The sequence below is a fragment of the Schistocerca piceifrons genome, chromosome X (genome assembly GCF_021461385.2).
Source record: "Schistocerca piceifrons isolate TAMUIC-IGC-003096 chromosome X, iqSchPice1.1, whole genome shotgun sequence".
Taxonomy (NCBI): domain Eukaryota; kingdom Metazoa; phylum Arthropoda; class Insecta; order Orthoptera; family Acrididae; genus Schistocerca; species Schistocerca piceifrons.
In genome coordinates, this window is record NC_060149.1 from 512,878,111 (window position 1) to 512,885,879 (window position 7,769).

Here is a 7,769-nt window from a genome sequence, read left to right on the forward strand (position 1 = left end):
TCCACTTGAAGATTAAGACTGGGACAAGTTTGCACCCAGTTCCTGTTGTTATCAGTATTACAGTTAAGTACTGTTTCTCAAACCCTGACATTTTGATAGTAACTTCTTTTGTTTCTTTCTAGTCAGTCGCATAATTACGTGGCATATCAAAACAAACTGCCACCTCATCAGCATTGCTTATTTGTCTCATTGAAAACTTCCTCATCCAAAGTGTGATGATATACTGCTGAAATTCTTGAAGTGTTTTGTCAAACTCCTGTGAAAGCTTTCGGCATACAGTTCTGTTTTGCATTGTAGAAATAAGCCTGCCCCTTTCATAGTGCTGTCAAGTCATTTACAGCTAGCCTTAAACTGTTGCTTTGGTATGTTAAGAACTGTAAACACATCTTTTGATTTGAACCTTATGGTGTCACTAGTCACAGTTGCACCTCTTTCATTTTGTACCTTATGATGTCATTAGTCACAGGCTGCTCATTCTTTGTCCTTTCATGGACAGATTCCAAAATCTTTACTTCAGCATCAGGATGTATTCCTTTGCAAGGGCCAAAGGATTTCTTTCTGGTAGTGGTAGTCGCATATAAATGACACTAGTCTCAGCTACAATGCAGCCTCATCCTGCCTTCCTTACCATAATTTTCACCATAAAGAATTACTTTATGTTTGAAGGCAGCATCATACAACGTTGTGCTCTGATAGCCATCCATTTCCTGACTACCTAATGCAAACACACTACACAGTAATTAACCAACAGTTATGTAACAAAGTTGAAAATTACAACAATGCATTGTGACTTAAGGACAATATGTAAATTTTAATGATGTTGCTGCTGAATGACAGACTGAGGTTCGTGCTTAAATGCAATGTGCCATTGAATCTTACGCACATCACAATTTTGGATACTGCATATGATAAAATGAAGTGTGCATTAGATTTACGTAAATTCAGCACTTATGATGATTTACTGAAGCACTAAGCACAATGGCCTAGCTACCATCGTACATATCGACAAACATGAAATGCTAATACTAAGTGAACACTGCTCTAAAACTGTGTTCATTAATTTATTTAATAGATTAACAGTTGTGTGTGAAATAACCATGATACCTAAAACATATCTCTCTTTTCTTCACATATCATTTAGTCTTCATAGTGCATTTCATGACTGTTTTAATTGATGTGGTCAAAGAAAAGTCACAATCCATATAATGCATATACAGTTAAATATTCAATCTCCCATCAGCATGTCTTTTGCTCTTCTCAAATACATTTTCATTAAATACTTACTTCCTATTGTGTGATAACTGTGTGACTCTTGATCACTGTAAGTCTTTTGATGTGACTGTAATTTGGCAGATTGTGTATCAGGATCACCTGTAGCTGGAAATGATGGGAGTAAGTTGACTATAGTGACACATATGATGAGAGGGTGGTAGAGTGACATCAAAATTGCCACCAGAGATAACATGTCCTCAAAAATAATGTATCATTAACAGTGTCTGAAGAACCCTGTTTTAGAAACAATAATGGGAGATTTTGTCCCACAATTTGGTTATCAGGAACTGTTTGCCATCATCTTTGCTCATTATAATAGATAAACACCCATGAGAATTTCTTCAGCAACCAATATTCAATCCAGATGCTCCTGAATTGAGTGTTCATACACTAATGTGTGTCAGTAACAACATCTGTGTGGGTACGAATGGAAGAAGTGAACTGCAGAGTAATTTACACTTTTTTTGCAAAACCATAACTATATAATAATATCATTAATGTGATTTGTGCTATGTTTGTGCACCGTAGTGCTAGATACAATAATGTGTTAATTATAAACAGTAAAATGAAAAGTAAGGAAGTAGCATATTGGATTCAGCATAAATGAGTGTGTGCATTCTCCAAATACGCTTTTAGCTCAGTGAAAAACCCTTATTGTTTCTCATGTTCGTGGCTTATCAGCAATAGTCCTCATGCACTACTTATTGTTTGTTTACAAACCATAAACATTTCCCCAAAGTATTTTAATACCATATTACAGTCCAATGCTATTAAATTCATTTATATTATTTACTGCATTACTGGCCTTGGGTAATTCATTTTATACATTTGCAACAAGATTTTGAATAGCTCTTGGATATTCATGTGAGTGACATCACCTAAGAGCCACAATATTTTGGCAAGCTGTCTTCTTGCCATCTTCAGGCATTCCTGATAACTGCGTGATGTTGGCTGGGTGTCACCTTTATGTTGCCACTCCTCACCCTCTTGCCAGCACCATGGGATGCGGACCTAGTGAGGTGGTGGGGGAAATGGGGTATTTGGCATCAATCCAGATCCTTCTTTAGCACCACAGCTGGAGCTAGATGGGAAAACATATCTGGTAAAGTCTTTAGAGTAAATATGTGACTTTTGCTGCATTACATCAGGCAGTAGTATACAAGAGATGCTAAACATACTAACTGAAAAGCTGTTATAGTATGTTCAAAAGGTAACACTGTCAGTTGTTCTATGGTGTCAGAATTAATACACCAAGTGTTTCTGAACTTTCATGCTCATTTTCTTTTGCATTTTAAAACAGAATGCTGGAGAATCAAAAGTCTCACATAATCGAACAATGTGATTGTGCCGAAAAGCAATGCTTTCAAATTTTTATGTGAAAACTGTTAAAGCTTTTCAAATAAAACAAACATTATTAACATTCCTCATCTTTATACTTCATGTCGAAATATTTATTTTTTAACATAGTCACCCTGGCAACAAACACATTTCTCCCAAAGACAGACCAGTTTTTGTTGATACTTTAACTGTAGAAAGACTGACTTTGTTGACAGAACCATAACCTCACCTCCACTTGCACCATCTCATCAAAGTGATGTCCTTGAAGTTGTTCTTTAAGTTTTAGAAATAGCTGAAAGTCATATGCAGCCAAATTGGGACTGTATGCAGGATGATCAATGACAGTGAACACAAGGTGTTGGATTGTTGTAAATGTTGCAGTGCTTGTGTGTTCTGCCTTCGTCATGTGGAAGGAGAGGGTGCTCCATGTGTGGACAAACTCTTTAAATTTGATACTTGATTACAGGATGATCTCTTTATGCACCAACATAGATATACACTGCACATGCTATAATTCAGAGCCCTCTGGCAGCATAGGGCTGCTAATATACACATACAAAAAATAAAGATTTAGAGTGTTAATGATGTTTGTTTCATTTACAAACTTTAAGAATTTTCACATAAACAGTTCAGATGTATTAATTTTCAGAATGCTCTCATACAGTATTTGTGAAACATTCAGGAAGAAATAATGTGAGTTTTTGTTAAGTGTAGTTACCACACAAACAAAGCAGTTTGGGATCTATATTTCTTTCATTATTCAATTGAGGGCTTTCAAAATAGGATTAATTTATAGCAAATAATAATTTTTTGATGATATGGTGTAGTCTATTGTATTTTCTTGTAAACTCTAAGAGGTAGGAAAAATCTCACTATCTTTTTTTTTTTTTATTAATGACACATTTAAAGAATCAGAATTCATCAGATGCTTTATCTTTGTTGACATAATATTGAATGTTATAATATCTAGTGAGATTAGCACACTCAGAATGCTAAACAATTTGAGTGAAAATAGATGAAAAAGGTGGATTAAACGTGGTCATATGGCCCTTTTATACCCCCCACCCTCCCCCATGCCACAATTGCTGTACCAACAGAACAGCAGAGGGAACACTTGGAAAATATTTTGCATAATTTTCTTGGTCATGTTATAGTTTTAGGTGGAGATTCTAATTTACCAGATATAGACTGGGAGACTTAAGTGATAATGAGTAGCAGGGAGAAAGACTCATTGAAAATTGTTCTAAGTGCCTTATCCAAAAATTAATTTGAGCAGGAAATCAGAGAAGTGACTCATGAAGATAACATCGTAGACTTGATTTTGACTCACTTATTGTAGAACACAGAATGAAAGGTCATAAGGCCATTATAACATTACTGAACATGGATGTAAATAGGAATACAAAGAAAGGCAGGAAGATCTTATTGTTTAGGAAGAGTGACAAGAGACAGATTTCAGATTACATAGCAGATAAATTCAAGAGCATTAGGCAATGAATATGAACGTAAAACTCTATCTACCAAGCTGACAGAAAATCCTAAGAATTTCTGGTGTTATGTTATCATCTATTAGGCGCACTACCAATGTAGTGTTGTGGACATGTTGGGAATGTGGATCTCACGGGGAGCGTGCAAGGGATAAGTCCCTGCAGACGCATTTTCCTCTGTGGCCGCGGTGGCTCAGATGGATAGAGCGTCTGCCATGTAAGCAGGAGATCCCGGGTTCGAGTCCCGGTCGGGGCACACATTTTCAACATGTCCCCAATGAAGTGTATCAACGCCTGCTTGCAGCTAGGGTGTCCATTTAATTATCATTTCATTTCTAGCAAAGCTGCATGGTCATTGACGGTAACTGTTCTTTCGGGAACAGATACTACCATCATATATAGTTATGTTAAGTCAATAAATGGATCAAAGTCATCTGTGAAAATACCCTGTGACTGTGAGGACAATGAAAGAGAAAACAACACAGAAAAGGTTGTAATACTAAATGTCTTTTACCAAAACTGTTTCTCAGAGGAAGATCATAGTTTAGTACTACTTCAGATCATTGTGGTTGGTTGGTTGGTTTGGGGAAGGAGACCAGACAGCGTGGTCATCAGTCTCATCGGATTAGGGAAGGATGGGGAAGGAAGTTGGCCGTGCCCTTTAAGAGGAAACATCCCGGCATTTGCCTGGAGTGATTTAGGGAAATCACGGAAAACCTAAATCAGGATGGCCGGACGCAGGATTGAACCGTCGTCCTCCCGAATGCGAGTCCAGTGTCTAACCATTGCGCCACCCTGCTCGGTCAGATCATTGTGAAAATGACAAACTGACAGACCAATGGATAGATAAGCGACTGAAATCTTTCAGCAGAGATAAGGCCACTGGACTTGATGGGATACCAGTTTGATTCTAGACAGGGTATGATATGTGAAACAACCTTCCCCTATGCTAGCAGTAGAGTACTGTTGGTCTCTAAAGGAGCAAAGCATCCCTAATGGTTGGAAAAAAGTACAGGTTGTTCGTATCTACAAGAAGGGTTGTCAAAAAGATGCAAAAGGCTATATGCCGATATCTCTGACTTTGGTCTGTTGTAGAATTTTAGAACATGTTTAACGCTCATGTATTATGACATTCCTGGAGACTGAAAATCTCCTCTGTGGGAACCAACATACGTTCTGAAAACAATGATTGTGTGAAACCCAGTTCACTCTGATTGCCCACGAACCCAAAAGGTGTACATACAGGCATCCTGGTAGAATCTGTGCTCCTGGACTTCCAGAAGGCATTTGATGCGATTCCACATGGGCACTTAATGAACACAAAATGAGTGTATGGAATATAAGACAAACTGTGTGATTGGACTGAACTGTTTCTAGCAAAGTGACACTGGTACACAAAGTAACCCTGTGGAGTGTAGATGTTGATGTAGAGTACTGAGTAGAGATCAATCTTAAGACATAAATGTAACTTTTGATGTACAACCAATACTTTTCATAGTAGATAGTATAAAAGACCTATTGCATAATATCAGAAGTTCATGTTTTTTTTTTTTTTTTTTTTTTTTTTTTTTTTTTTTTTTTTTTTTTTTTTTTGCCTATGATGCCATTGTATACAATGAAGTAGCGTTGCTAGAAAACCGTAGTAAAATGCATGAACACTCGCTAAGGATCAATGGTTGGTGCAGGTAATGGCAATTAATCCGTGTAATGTGTTGTGACAACATGGACAGAGAGACATTTTCTTGTATAATTACAAAATTGCACATTCAAATATTTAGGGGTATGTGTACTGTGTGATTTGAAGCGGAACAACCACAGAAAATTAATTGTGAGTAAGGCAGTAACCAGACTGAGATTCATTGGAAGACTCCTCATGAAATGTAGTCCACTGACAAAAAATGCAGCTTACTTAACACTCATTCAGGCAATACTTGAACCAATAGTATGTGATCTGTACCAGGTAGGACCGATACAGGAAATAGAGAACATCCAAAGAAGGGTAGCACATTTTATCACAGGTTCAGTTAGTAAGCAAAGAAGCACCATGGAGATACTCAACCAACTCCAGTGGCAGATGCAGCAAGAAAGGCCGTCTGCATCGCGTCATAGTTTACTGTTAGAGTCGGGAGAGTGTACGAAGTGTACATCCTGGAAGAGTCAACTGACATATTGCTTGCTCCTATGTATATGTCACAAAAAGACTTTCAAGGTAAAATTAGAGATATTTGAGCCCACACTAAGGCATACCTGCAATCGTTCTTCCGACAAACCATATAGAACAGGAACAGAAGAGGAGGGAAGTAACACTGGTACACAAAATAACCCTGTGGAGTGTAGATGTTGATGTAGAGTATCGGCTGCTTCCTACTTCTCCTTCAGGGAATGTAAGTTGTGCTCCTTCCTGAAAGTAAATACACAGAAATATTTATAGATAAATAAAGCAGTGCCAAAATACTGCTAATGCCCAATGTTTAAAAGTAGGGTCAAAACAATACTTACCCTAAAACAAACGCATTATTAATTTTTCTATTGTTACAGAGTAAAAATAAAATGTAACTGTAACCACCTTTCAGGTGTTTATTAATATAAATTTTGTTTATGTACTGCCACCATTAAAGAATTCTGCCAAATTTAGCCAGTGCTGTGTGTAAACCTTACAAGGTTAGCTTGGTGGTAGGACAGTGTTAAGCCACACTAGGGGTATTATCAGCATCTGATGAATTTCCTGGTGCATAAACAGGATCTGCATCATTGCCATCAAAAAACTGATTGCTGTCAGTATCATTCTTGCCACCGTGCATCTCTTTGCTCTTCCACTATCTTCCACCTACCCTCTCAGTTGAAGTAAGTAAGTACTTGCAAACCACATAGAAGAAAAAAAGAATTCAGTGATCTGGAATAAATTGTAAACTGCAGAACATCTAAAATTTTTAACCAACATACTTCCCTCCATTACCAAACTGACCTGAGGATTCCTTGATGCCTAAAGCTGTGTCCAATAAATCAGTCCCATATTTCTAGTGAAGTTGTGCCATTACTTTCTTTTCTCAGGAACTTGGTTCAGTACTACCTCATTAGTTATTCAATCTACCCACACAATTTTCAGCACATTTCTGTACAATTACATATCAGAAACTATTACCTTACATACATAAACTGTCAGTTTATGTAAACAACTATTTTATATGTATAAATGAACACTACCAAGACTGTGTATGCATTTGGTTGTGGTGAAGGACTGATCTGTAGCATAGCTCAAGGTATAGGTTAGGCTGGAAGGTGACAATTTGGTAGAGTATATTAAATTGGTCCATACCTCCACAGAAATTATAGCACAGGAGGGGTCAATGGAAGTGGTGGGGCTCTGGTTGCATGGAATTGTGACCCAGTAGAAGAAGTGCCATTCATCAGCTTAAGTTTACTCACAAGATGAACTTCTAAGCTACAGCTAGCAAGTGATCATATTAACAGGTTATCCTAGTAAGACTAAGAATTCTTTAATCTTTGACTACAGTGACAAGTAAGAAAATCAGCATATGAAAAACTGGCACAGCTGCTGCTAATGGATGAAGCACACAGGTTATCAGAAGGTGACTGCAAACTGAGGTTGGCACACATTTGGAATGAAGTGGTAGACATGCTTAGCACTGAGAACTGGAACTGAGTTTCTCT

General features: G+C 37.5%; 1 non-coding gene across 1 annotated transcript; it reads left to right on the forward strand.

Annotated features, from left to right (window-relative positions):
* Positions 1-4,279: 4,279 nt before the first annotated feature.
* Trnat-ugu lies at positions 4,280-4,353 on the forward strand. Its single transcript has one exon. It is a non-coding gene; the product is annotated as a tRNA-Thr (tRNA).
* Positions 4,354-7,769: the final 3,416 nt, after the last annotated feature.